Consider the following 14087-nt stretch of genomic DNA (forward strand, 5'->3'; position numbering starts at 1 on the left):
CAGCCTGTGTTGGGGGACAGGCCCAGGGATTTGGGATCAGGAATACCTGGAGCGCGGGCGTCCCGGCTGTGCAGCGGGATTCGATGCTGCAGACTCTTATTTTCTAAGGCCATCTTGACAACTGACTTAGTACATAGAAAAGTTCTCCTTTGCCTTTAAAACTTCAGGAGCGAGTTAAAGCATTTTTTCTCTGCCCATCTGATTGCTCAGATTCCAATATAAGACGTATTGCCTGTTAATAAGGATAATTTACTATCCGTGATACTATAGTTAAAATATTCTGACACAAGTAATTCAGAGGGATGAGGGTTTCTCATCTCTTTCTTCACAGCTCAGTCACTCCTCAGGAAATGCATCTTTATGGATTTGGAAATAATTGAGAGACATTATTACCAATGGTCCTATTATTATGTGAAGGATTCTTCCCTGAGATTCTTCTCCTGTTTCAACTGACACTGAAACACTGTGAACTCTTTGGAAGACAAATGTCAAGGAAATAAATGTTATGCATTGCTAATTTTAAATGCACTTGCAATATGGTGTCTATTATAATAGAAATATTTTTATCTGATTTTTGCTATTTATTATCCTTTCCTGCTTTTCAGGTTGAGGAGGCATTATACGTGTTCATAAGTGTTTTTCTTTCCTTCTGATATAAAATTCTTACTTTGTTCCCATCGAAGGAACTCTTTAAGAATAAGGCAAAAGTTAATTCAACGATTCTTAAAATGTCTTCACACTTGGAGCCTGATTCATTTAAGTCAATTTTCAAAATAAATCTTATTTACTAGAAAGAAAACAAAGATTTATAGGGAAATTGAGAAGATAGTACAGAGCATTCTCATGCACTTGCACTCAATTTCTCCAATTATTGATATCTTATATCAGTACGGTACAAATATTAGCTAATGAATCAATATTAAAATTTTCACATTAACCAAAGACCATACTTTATTCAGATTTCCTTACATTTTGCTAAGTTACCATCCCTCATATCACTTTCCATTTGTCCTCCTGTTTTCTTAGTCTCCTCTGGATTGTGACAGTCTTTCAGCCTTTCCTTGTTGTTGTTGAACTGGAACACTTTGAGAAGTAGAGTATTTTGTAAAATTTCCCTCAGTTGGGACATGTTTGTGGTTTATCTCATGATTGAACTGTTTTTGTGGATTATATACAGAGATATACTGCCATTTTCATTATATCATATAAAGGATAGATATTATCAACATGATTTATCAGTCTTGGTATTGATCTGATCGTCTTACTGCGGTAGTTTGTCAGCTTTCTCTGTATTAAAGTGATTCTTTATTATTATTATTATTATTATTGTTATATTATAATTATTATAAGTTTTTCATAATATATTTTGTAGAAGGAAGTTACTATGTGTATTCCACACATAGGAGTGGGAAGCTATGCTCATGAACTTGAGGGTGGAATGTCTGCACAAATTGTTTGAAATTCTTCTACATGGGAGATTTCTCTTCCTTCTGGGTTTGTTTGTTTGTTTCTTTTTCAAAGATGTTATTTATTTATTTGAGAGACAGAGGAGAAAAAAAGCATGAGCTAGAGCGGCAGAGGGAGAGGGAGAAGCACGTTCCCTGCTGAACAGGGAGCCTTCCTTGGGACCTGGATCATGATCTGAACCTAAGGCAGATGCTTAACTAACTGAGCCACCCAGGTGCCACTCTTTCTCACTTTCTTTTTCTTTTCTTAATAATAAATTTACTTTTTATTGGTGTTCAATTTGCCAACATACAGAATAACACCCAGTGCTCATCCCATCAAGTGCCCCCCCTCAGTGCCCATCACCCATTCACCCCCACCCCCGCCCTCCTTCCCTTCCATCACCCCTAGTTTTTTCCCAGAGTTAGAAGTCTTTATGTTCTGTCTCCCTTTCTGATATTTCCCACACATTTCTTCTCCCTTCCCTTATATTCCCTTTCACTATTATCTATATTACCCAAGTGAATGAGAACATACAATGTTTGTCCTTCTCCGATTGACTTACTTCCCTCAGCATCAGACCTTCCAGTTCCATCCACGTTGAAGCAAATGGTGGGTATTTGTCATTTCTAATGGCTGAGCAAGGCCCTCCTTTTCTCTCTCTTCATCTTCTGAGTCTCCCATGATATGAATGTTATTGTTTTAATAAGTGGCTGAGTTCCCTAAGTCTGCCTCTGTGGTCCATAACCTTTCCTGTTTTTAAGGCTTCCACTTGGGACTGCATCTCAGTTATAGCATTTTTAACGTTGGCCTGACTAGATTTTAGCTCTTTTATTTCTACAGTAAGGGATTCTCTAGTTTTCTTCTGTGCTCTTTTTCCAGCCCAGCTGCTATCTTTATAATCATTGTTTTAAACTGTAGTTAGACATCATATATGTGTATTGATGAACTTCCTGGCTGTGAGTACTACCTCATGTTACCTCATGTAGGTGAATTTCTCCATCTCATTATTTTTTCCAGAAAAGAAAGAAGAAAAAGAAAAGCCAAGAAAAACAATAACAACTGCCCCCCTCCCAAAAAAAGCAACCGATTATTTTGGCCTGCTTGTTAAAAGATTCTAAATCCCAAAATAAGAAACACAATTAAAATACCATGAAACTAAAAATAAGAAATATATAAGGTACTTACATAAAAATTAAAATAAGGCAACTTATAAAATAGAATCAAAGAAAATAATTGAAAATAAAGGGCAAAGTACAAAGGAAGCTAGACCCTACTTTCCAGGCAGAGCTGAAGCTCTGCAGCCTCTGTGGTCTGACACCTTGGTGGCAGCGAGTGGTCTGTGAGGGGTCTGGGGATTGGCCATGGCGCTGATTGTCAGGTGAACATCTGCCTGGGAGATGCACCTGCGGAGTTAGAGGCGGGGTGGGCGTCAGCCCCTCTGGCCTCCAGTGGGCAGTGCTGTGCTTTTTCCAGGGCGGCTGCACCAACCTGCGGTCCCCGCCCACAGTGGAAGAGGGTTGAGTGACTTTTGCAGGACGTGGTAAAAGTCTGGTCCACATTTCATTTCGCGTCCTGTGGGCTCCAATTCCTTGTCCTTAAGTATTTCTGGGGAAGCAGGGTGTTGGGCTCCGTTTCAGTGAGATGTTTCCGAAGCTCACAGGCCACAGCTGGAGCCTGGAAGGAGGCAGGTGTGGCCCCTGGAGCGCCAGCCGCCTCCTGCAAGCCTCCTGCAGCTCCTGGGCGTCCCACAGGGGGCGCCGGAGGACAGGCCCCAACACGCGGGCGTGCATGCGCAATAGGCCTCCTCTGCCTGCACTAACAGGAGCCTGCCTGTGCTGGGGAGGCCTGAGGAGGACGTGGTGACGCGTCCACGCTGTTGAGCCGCAGGCTCCTCAGGACCTGCGGGGAGTCTTCAGGGGGAAATTGGGCCGCGTTCACGCTGACAGGAGCCCTGGTCTCCTCAGGACCCGCGGTGAGGCTTCTGGAAGATGTGGGCCCGCATCCACGCTGGCAGGAGCCCTGGGACGCCTCAGGACCTGTGGGGAGGCTTCAGGAAATTGTGGGCCCGCATCCACGCTGGCAGGAGCCCCAGGGCCGCCTCACGACCTAAGTTGAGGCTTCTGGAAGCTGGGGGCCGCATTCACGGTGACAGGAGCCCCGGCCTCCTCAGACCCCTCGGTGACACTTCAGGAGGACGTGGGGCCACATCGACATAACAGGACGCTGACTTCCTCAGGCCCCCCCGTGTAGACTTGGGGAAATATGGGGATGCGTCCATGCGGACAGAAGACCCCAGCCTTGTCAGGGCCTGTGGTGAGGCCTAAGAAAAATGTGGGTGGCCAATCCACACTGACAGGAGTCTCCAGCCTCCTCAGGACCCACTGTGAAGGTTTGGGAAGATTTGGGGCCACGTCCATGCTGACAGGAGCCCTCGGCCTCCTGAGGACCTGCTGTGAGGCTTCCAGAGGATGTGAGGCATAGTCCACAGTGACAGGAGACCCAGCGTCCTCAGGACCCGCTGACTATGACTCTGGAACACGTGGGGCCACGTCCGCACTCACAGGAGCCCTGCTTCCTAAGGACCCCCTGGAGGACTCTGGAGGAGTCGTTGGAGCCACGTCCATATCAGAACGGACTCCTCTGAACCACAGGGTAAGTGAATGGGTAGAATGAATGATAGGGTCAGGGGAGGGGACACCGTTGGTGGTTAGCCTTAGGTTAGATGTTAGGGGTTAGTGATTATGCTTATGGTTATGGATTAGAGGTTAGGGTGAGGGATAAGGGTAAGGGCCAGTAGTTAAGAGTTAGGATGGGGGTTAGGGTTAGGAACAGGATTTAGGGTTAGGTTTAGGGTTTAGGCTCTAGGGATTAGGTCAGGAGGTAAGGAGTTAGGGTTAGGGTTATGGTTAGATCAGGGTTGGTCTTAGGTTTGCAGTTAGGGTTAGGGGTTAGGGCGTGAGTTAGGGTTTAGGGTGAGGGGTTAGGGTTAAAGTTAGGGCTAGCTTTAGGGTTAGGGCGAAGGTTAGGGTTAGGATAGGGGTTAGGGCTAGGGTTAGGTTTATTGCTTGGTTAGGGGTTAGGGTCAGGTCAGGGTCAGGGTTAGGGTACAGTTTTGGAAAAGTGTAAGAGATAGGGTTAGGGAGTGGGTTGGGGTTAGTTTTAGGGTACGGGATAGGGTACAGTTTGGGGTATGAGATAGGATTAGTATTAGAGCGTTAGGGTTAGGGTACTGGTTAAAGTTAGGAATAGGATTTGAGTACATTAAGTTAAGGTTAGGGTTAGAGGTTAGGGTTAGAGTTAGATTTAAGGTAGGGGTCAGGGTTAAGGGTTTAGAATAGGTTTAGGAGTTAGGGTGAGGGTTGGCAGGAAGGTTCAGTGAATGTGTTTCGGTCTTGGGGTTTGTGTTTGGTTTTCGATTAGTGATAGGTCTTGTTTAAGGGTTAGGTTAACATTAGGATTAAGTGTAGGGTTAGGGTTATGTCTGTGTATGGTTAGAGTTTGGGTCTTGGCATGTGCCTGCACTGGGACTCCTAGGGGTAGGGGTAGGGGTGGGTTAGGAGTTAGGGTTAGGGTTAGGGTACAGGTTAGGGTTAGTTTTAGGGTACGGGTTAGGGTTAGGTTTAGTGTTAGGGTTAGGGTATGGGTTAGGGTACGGGTTAAGGTTAGGGTTAGGCTTAGAGTATGGGTTAGGGTTAGGGTACGGGTTAGGGTTAGGGTTAGGGTACGGGTTAGGGTACGGGTTAGGGTACGGGTTAGGGTTAGGGTTTGGGTTAGGGTTAGGGTACGGGTTAGGGTTAAGGTTAAAGTTCTGTTTAAGGTACGGTTTAGGTTACCGTTTAGGATAAGTGTTAGGGTTAGTGTTAGGGTACGGGTTAGGGTTAGGGTATGGGTTAGGGTACAGGTTAGGGTTAGGGTTTCGGTTAGGGTACGGTTTAGGTTTAGGGTTAGTGTTGGGTTAGGGTTAGGGTTTGGGTATGTTTTAGGGTACGGGTTACGGTTAGGGTACGGGTTAGGGTATGGGTTGGGGTTAGGGTTAGTGTTGGGTTAGGGTTAGGGCATGGTTTAGGGTGTATGTTAGGGTTATGGTTAAGTTTAGGGTACCAGTTAGGTTATGGTTTAGGGTACGGTTTAGGATTAGGTTTAGGGTATGGGTTAGGTTTAGGGTATGGGTTAGGGTACGGATTAGGGTTAGGGTTTGAGTTAGGGTAAGGGTTTGGGTAAGGGTACGGTTTAAGGTATGGGTTAAGGTATGGGTTAGGGTATGGGTATGGGTTAAGGTTAGGTTTAGGGTTATGGGTTAGGGTTAGGATTAGGTTTAGGTTTAGGTAATGTTTAGGATTAGAGTTAGGGTTAGCATTAGGGGTTAGGCTTTGGGTTAAGGTTAGCGTTAGGGTACGGGTTAGAGTTCGGGTTAGTATACGGGTTAGGGTACGGGTTAGGGTACGGGTTAGGGTTAGGGTTGTTCTTAGTGTTAAGGTTAGGGTACGGGTTAGGTTTAGGGTTAGGGTACAGGTTAGTGTTAGGTTTGGCTTAGGGTTAGGGTACGGTTTAGTGTATGGTTTGGGTACGGTTTAGGGTTACGGTTAGGGGTTAGGGGTTAGGGTTAGGGTTATGGTTAGGGTTAGGGTTAGGGTATGCATTAGAGTACGGGTTAGGGTTAGCGTTAGGGTTAAGGTACGGGTTAGGTTTAGGGTTAGGGTACGGGTTAGGGTTAGGTAACGGGTTAGGGTACGGTTACAGTTAGGGGTTAGGCATTAGGGTTAGGGTTCCGGTATGGGTTAGGGTTAGTGTTAGTTTTAGGTATCGGGTTAGGGTTCGGGGTTATGTTAGGGTTAGGGTTAGTACTTAGGGGTTAGGGGTTACGGTTAGGGTAGGGGTTAGGGTACGGGTTAGGGTACAATTTGCCTTCTGGTAAGGGTTAGGGTTAGGGTTAGGATATGGGTTATGGTACGGGTTAGGTTTAGGCTACGGGTTACGGTACGGGTTAGGTTTAGGGTACGGGTTAGGGTACGAGTTAGGGTTAGGGTTTGGTTTAGGGTTAGGGTTAGGCATTAGGGTTAGGGTTACTGTTAGGGTCAGGTTAGGGTTAGTGTTAAGGTTAAGGTGAGGGTTAGGAGTTAGGGTTAGTACTCAGATTAGGGTATGGGTTAGGGTACGGGTTAGGGTACGGGTAAGAGGTAGGGTTAGAGTACGGGTTAGGGTTAGGGTTAGGGTATGGGCTAGGGTTAGGTTTAAGGTTAGGGTACGTGTTAGGGTCAGGGTTCGGGTTAGGTTTAGGGTTAGCATTAGGTTTAGGGTTAGGGTTAGGGTACGGGATAGGTTACAGGTTAGGGTACGGGTTAGTTTTATGGTACGAGTTAGTGTATGGGTTAGGGTTACAGTACAGGTTAGTGTTAGGGTTATGGTTAGGGTTAGGTATTAGATTTAGGTTTAGGGTACTGGTAGGGTTAGGGTTAGGGTATGGGTTAGGGTACGGTTTAGGGTACGGGTTAGGGTACATGTTAGGGTATGTTTTAGGGTACGGGTTAGGGTTAGGGTTAGTGTTAGGGTTAGGGGTTAGAGGTTAGGGTTAGTTTACGGTTAGTGTTAGGGTACGGTTTAGGGTACGGGTTATTGTTAGTGTTAGGGTTAGGGTACGGGTTAGGGTTAGGGTAAGGGTTAGGTTTAGGGTCTGGTTTAGGGTATGGGTTAGGGTTAGGGTCTGGGTTAGGGTTCGGGTATGGGTTAGGGTACAGATTAGGGTTAAGTGTTAAGGGTTAGGGTTAGGGTACAGGTTAGGGTTAGGTTTAGTGTTAGGGATTGGGTTGGGGTTAAGGTTTAGGGTTATGGTATGGGTTATGGTATGGGTTAGGGTACTGGTTAGGTTTTGGTGTAGGGTATAGGTTAGGGTTAGGTTTAGGGTTAGGTTAGGGTACGGGTTAGGGTTCAGGTACGGGTTAGGGTTATGTTTAGGGAAGGTACAGGTTTGGGTTAGGGTTAGGGTTAGGGTTAGAGTTTAGGTACGGGTTAGGGTGGGGGTTAAGGTTAGGGTTAGAGTTAGGGTACTGGTAAGGGTTAGGGTTAGGATTAGGGTTTGGGTTATGGTTAGGGTTAGGGTACGGGTTAGGCTATGGGTTAGGATTAGGTTTAGGTTACGGGTTAGGGTTAGGGTACAGTTAGGGTTAGGGTACGGGTTAGGGTTAGGGTACGGGTTAGGGTTAGTGTACGGGTTAGGGTACAGGTTCGGTTTAGGGGTTATGTGTTAGGGTTAGTTTTAGGGTTTAGTGTTAGCATAAGGGTTAGGGGTGAGCGTTAGGTTTAGGGGTAGGGCGAAGGGTAGGTTTAGGGTTAGGGGTTAGGGTTAGGGTTGTTAGGGTTAGGGTTAGAGTTGTTAGCGTTAGGGTTAGGGTTGTTAAGTTTAGGCCTAGGGTTCTTAGGTTTAGGGTTTGGGTTGTTAGGGTTAGGGTTGTTAGGGTTAGTTGGTTAGGTTTAGGGTTAAGGGGATAGGGTTAGTGTGGGGGGTTAGTGTTAGGGTTAGGTTTAGGGTTAATGTAATGGTTAGGGTTTAGGGGTTGGGGTTTGGTGTCAGGATAAGTTGTTACGGTTAGTGTTAGTGGTTAGGTTTAGATGTTAAGGTTAGTGTCAGTGGTTAGGGTTAGGTTTTACGTGTTTGGGATAGCGTTAGTGTTAGGTTTAGAGTTTTGGGTTCAGGGTTATGGTTTAGTGTGAGGGTTAGGGTTAGTGTGAGAGGGATATGGTTAGTGTTAGGGTTACTTTTCTAGGGTTAGTGTTAGAGTTATGGTTAGAGTTAGGTGTTATGGTTAGCATTAAGTTTTAGGATTATGTTTAGGGGTTAGGTTTAGGCTTAGGGTTAAGGTTAGAGGTTAGGAAAAAATTTAAAAAAAGTTTAGGGGTTAGGGTCAGGTTAGGGGTTACGTTCGGTTTTGGCATTAGTGTTAGAGTTAGGGTTAGGGTTAGATTTAGTTTTAGTGTTAGGGGTTAGGGTTTGGGTTAGGTTTTGGGTTAGGTTTAGGGATTACGTTTAGGGTTAGTGTTAGTGTTTGGGGTTTAGATTTAGGGTTCAGGGTTAGGGTAGGGTTAGCATTGGGAGATAGTGTGTGTATTAGTGTTAGGGGTTATTGTTTCGGTTATGTTTAGGGATAGGGTTAGGCTTAGGCTTAGCTGGTTAGGGTTAGGGTTAGTGTTAGGGTTAGGTATTAGGGTTAGTGTTAGGGTTAAGGGTTAGTTGTTAGGGTTAGGGTTGGGTTAGGGTTAGTGTTAGGGATAGGCTTTGGGTTGCTTTAGGGTTATGGTTTCGGTTAGGGTTAGGGTTAGGTGTTGGGGATAGGGTAAGGGCTAGGGGTTAGGGTTGGGGGTTAGTGTTAGTGGTTAGGGATAGGGGTAGGGTTATGGGTTAGGGTTAGGGTTAGTGGTTATGGTTAGGGTTAGGGTTTAGGATTAGGGTTAGGGTTAGGGGTTAGTGTGATCGGTTACAGTTAGGGTTAGGGTTTAGTGTTAGGGTAAGGGATAGGGGTTAAGCCATCTTTCAACTACCTGCGGACTTATTGGTGTGAGAATGTAGCAGCATTCTAAGTGAAGAAGTGCCATGAATACTGCTCTACTGCACCTGTAGACACTTTCCAGGCCTGCATTTTTCCACTTGCGTCTCACAAGCTTCTGACAAATGTCACTGGTGAAGATGTTCGAAACGCATTCTGCAGGCAGTGTGGAACTGTGAGCGACTGGGCATGAGCTCAACTCTCGGAAGTAACTTGCCTTTGGACAAGTCATTCAGCTAGCTTCTCACATATGGAACGTGGTATGTAGCCCACTCTAAGACAGGAATTACTCAGAAATCGCTGGGTTGAGCTTGGAGACGCTAGTCTTGTGGGCCGGCACATTCCACTTGCCTTTCACAACACTTCTGTCATGCATCGAGCCTAGGGCTGTTAGCAGCAAAGTGTACCTGCAAGCAGGATGTGGGAGGTACAGGCCATAAGCTCAACTCCCAGAAGTGTGTATGCCTGGGAGGCAGATGTCTGCTACCCACTCATACATGGGAGTAAGAACCTAGCTACACACTAATTGAAGAAGGCCATTGGAAATCGCTGTATTCAGGTCAGATACACACGTGTTCAGGCCTGACGCTTCCACATGCTTTTCTCACACCCTCTCCCAGTACCTAACATAAGGATGTTAGCAGCTACGTCTACGGGCAGGCAGGATGCAGGAGGGTCCTGCCCTAAGCTCAGCTCTTAAAATGAAGCATGCCTCAAAACCAGCTTTCTACTAGCTGCGTTCTTATCGCCATGAGAATGTAGCAGCATTGGAAGTCAGGACGTTCCATGAATACCGCTCTACTGCACCTGGAGACACAACCATTGAAGCCTGCAGCTTGCCCCTTGCATCCCATGAGCTTCTGTAACATGTCTAGTGAGGATGTTCGTAACTCCATCTGCAGGCAGTGTGGAACTGGGAAGGACCGCGTGTCAGCTCATCTTGCAGAAGGAAGTTCCCCAGAGAGACAGCTTTCAACTAGGTACTCAGGTTTGGAAGTTAGTATGTAGCTCCCATCTGAGGGAGGAATTCCTCAGAAGTCGCTGGACTGAGCTAAGAGACACTTTCCTCTCACAAAACTTGTGTCCCATATTGAACGACGTCCTTTGGAAGTGAAACGTACAGGTGGTCAGCATGTGGGTGGTACAAGCCATAAGCTCATCCAAAGGAGTGTGCATCACTTGGAGGAAGGTGTCTGGTAGTCGCAAAATTGATAAGGCAGACACTTGGTTCCCACACCGTTACTGTCCCGCATAGAACAAAATACTGTGGAAGCGAACCGTACAGGCAGTCAGATTGTGGGAGGTACAGGCCAGAAGCACAACTCTGAGAGTTGACCGTACCCTAACTCGTAAAGTAACTCGTACCCTAACCCTAAACCTAACCCGAACCCGTAACCTAACCCTAACCCTAACCCTAACCCCAAACCTAAGCCTAACCCTAACCCTAACCCGTACCCTAACCCTAACCCTAACCCTAACCCTAAAACCTAAACCGTACCCTAACCCATAATCTAACTTGTACCCTAACCCTAAACTTACCCTAACTCTAACCCATAACCCTATCCCTAATCTGAACCCTAACCATAACCCTAAAACTAAACCTAACACTAACCCTAAACCCTACCCCTAACACTAAACCTAACCTAAACCTAACCCATACCCTAAACTGTACCCTAACCCTAACTCTACCGGTACCCGTACCCTAACCAGTACCTTAACCCGTACCCTAACCCGTACCATAACTAAACCAGTACCCTAACCCTAACCCTAACCCTTAACCTAAACCTAACCCTAACCCTAACAGTACCCTAACCCTAACCCGTATCCTAACCCTAACCATAAACCTAAACCTAACCCGTACCCTAAACCTTACCCTAACCCTAAACCTAAACCTATCCCTAAGCAGTACCCTAACCCTAACCCTAACCCTAAACCTAGCCCTAACACATACCCTAACCCTAACCCAACCCGTACACTAACCCTAACCCGTACCCTAACCAAAACCCGAACCCTAACACAAATCCTAACCCTAACCCTAATCCAAACCCTAAACCTAACCCTAACCCCAACCCTAACACTAACCCGTACCCTAACCCTAAACCGTGCCCTAACCCGTACCCTTACCCATACCCTAACACGTACCCTAACCCTAACCCTTAAATGTACCCTAATCCGTACCCTAACCCTAACCCTAACCCGTAACCTAAACCGAACCCTAACCCTAACCCGTAACCTAACCCTAACCCTAAACCGTACCCTAACCCGTACTCTAACCCGTACCCTAACCCTAAACTTACCCTAACCCTAACACCTAACCCTATCCCAAATCTGAACCCTAACCCTAACCTAATCATAACCCTAAACCTAACCCTAACCCTAACCCTAACCCTACCCTAATCTAACCCATACCTGTACCCTAAACCGTACACTAACCCTAATCTGTACCCTAACCCTAACCCAAACCGAACCCTAACCCTAACCCTACACCTAAACTAACCCTAACCTTAACTCATACCCTAACCCTAACACAAACCCTAACCCTAACCCTAATTCGTACCCTAACCCTAACCCGTAAACTAACCCTAACCCTAACACTCACTCTAAACAGTACCCTAACCCTAACCCTAAACCATACCCTAACCCAAACCCTAACCCTAACCCATACCCTAACCCTAACACTAAGCCTAACCCGTACCTGTAACCTAACCCTAACACTAACCCTAACCCTAACCATTACCCTAACCCTATCCCTAACCCTAACCCGTACCCTAACCCTATCCCTAACCCTAACCCGTACCCTAAACCTAACCTAACACTAACCCTAACCCTAACCACTAACCCGAACCCTAACCGTAACCCATTACCCCAACATGTACCCTAACCGTAACCCTAACACTAACCCTAACCCGACCCTAACCCGTACCGTAACGCTAACCCGTACCCTAACCCTTACCCTAACCCTAACCCTACCCCCAACCCTAACCCTACCCTTACCCCGTACACCCACTAACCCATAACTTAAAACGTACCCTAACCCTAAGTCTAACCCTAACCCTAAACTTAACCCTTATCCTAACCCGTACCCTAACCCTAACACTAACCCTACCCCAACACTAACCGGTACCCTAACCCTAACCCTAAACCGTACCCTAACCCTAACCCGTAACCTAACCCGTACTCTAAAATTAACCCTAACCCGTACCCTAACCTGTAAACTAACACTAACCCTAACTTTAACCCTAACCCGTACCAAACCGTACCCTAACCCTAACACTAACACTAACCCTAACCCTCAACCGTACCCTAACCCGGACCAAAACCTGTACCCAAACCCTAAACCTAACCCTAACCCACACATTAACCCTAACCCATATTCTAACCCTAACCCGTATTCTAACCCTAACCCATACCCTAGCCCTAACCCATACCCTAACCCGTATCCTAACCCTTAGCCTAACCCTAACCCGTACACTAACCCATACCCTAACCCTAACCCATACCCTAACACGTACCCTAACACATACCCTAACTCGTACCCTTACCCTAACCCCTAACCCTTAACCCTAACCCTAACTTAACCCTAAACATAACCCTAACCCCTAACCCTAACCCGTACCCTAACCTGTGCCCTAAACCTAACCTGTACCCAACCCGAACCCGTACCTTAACCCGTACGCTAAACCGTACCATAACCCCTACCCTAACCCTAACCCATACCCTAACCCGAAACCCAAACCTAACCCTAACCCTAACTCTAACCCTTACCCTAACCCGTACCCTAACCCATACCCTATCCCTATCCCTAATGCTAACCTGTACCTTAACTCGTACCCTAGCCTGTACCCTAACTCTAATCCATACCCTAACCCTAAGCCTACTCGTACCCTAACCCTAACCCGTACCATAACCATAACCTAACCAGTACCCTAACCCATAAGCGAACCCGTACACTAACTCTAAACCTAACCCTAACCCGTACCCTAACCCGAACCCTAATCCTAAACCTAACCCTAAACCTAACCCTAACCCATGCCCTAATCCGAACCCTAACCAAAACCGTACCCTAGCCCTAACCCTCCCCTAACCCACACACTAACCGTAACCCGTACCTTAACCCTTACCCTAACCCTAGCCCGTACCGTACCCGTACCCTAACCCGTACCCTAACCCTAACCTTAATCCATACCCTAACCCTAAACCGTACCCTAACCTGAACTGTAACCCATACCCTAACCGGAACCCTAACCCTAACCCGAACCCGTACCCTAACCCTAAACCGTATCCTAACCCTAACCCGTATCCTAACCCATACTCTAACCCGTACCCTAACCCTAACATTACCCTAACCCTAACCCCTAACCCTATCCCTAATCCTAACTCTAACCCTAACCCTAATATAACCCTAACCTTAATCCTAATCCTAACCTAACCCTAACCCCTAACCCTAACCATAACCCTAACACTAAACCGTACCCTAAACCGTACCCTAACCGTAACCCGTACCCATACCCAAACCCATAACTTAAACCGTACTCTATCCCATATCGTAACTCTAATTCGTTCACTAAGCCTAACCCTAACCCATACCCTAACCCGTACCCAAACACTAACCCGTACCCTAACCCTAACCCTAAACCGAACCATAACTCTAACCCTAACCCTAAACCTAACCCTAACCCTTACCTTAACCCTAAATATAACCGTAACCACTAACCCCTAACCATAAACCTACCCTAACCCGTACCCTAAACCATACCCTAACCCTATCCCGTACCTGAACCCTAAACCATACCCTAACCCATACACTAACCCACACCCTAACCCATAGCTAACCCTAACCCTATCCCTTAACTGTACCCTAACCCATACCTTAACCCGTACCCTAACCCGTACCCTAACCCTAAGCCGTACCCTAAACCTAACCCTAACCCTAACCCGTACCCTAACACGAATCCTAACCCTAACCTGTACCGTCACCCGTAACCTAACCCGTACCCTAACATTACCCTAACCCGAACCCATACTCTAACCCGAACCATAACCAAAACCCTAACCGTAACCCGTACGCCAAACCTAACTGCAACCCTAACCCTCACCCAT

This window comes from Canis lupus, chromosome 19 (assembly GCF_003254725.2).
Source record: "Canis lupus dingo isolate Sandy chromosome 19, ASM325472v2, whole genome shotgun sequence".
NCBI lineage: Eukaryota > Metazoa > Chordata > Mammalia > Carnivora > Canidae > Canis > Canis lupus.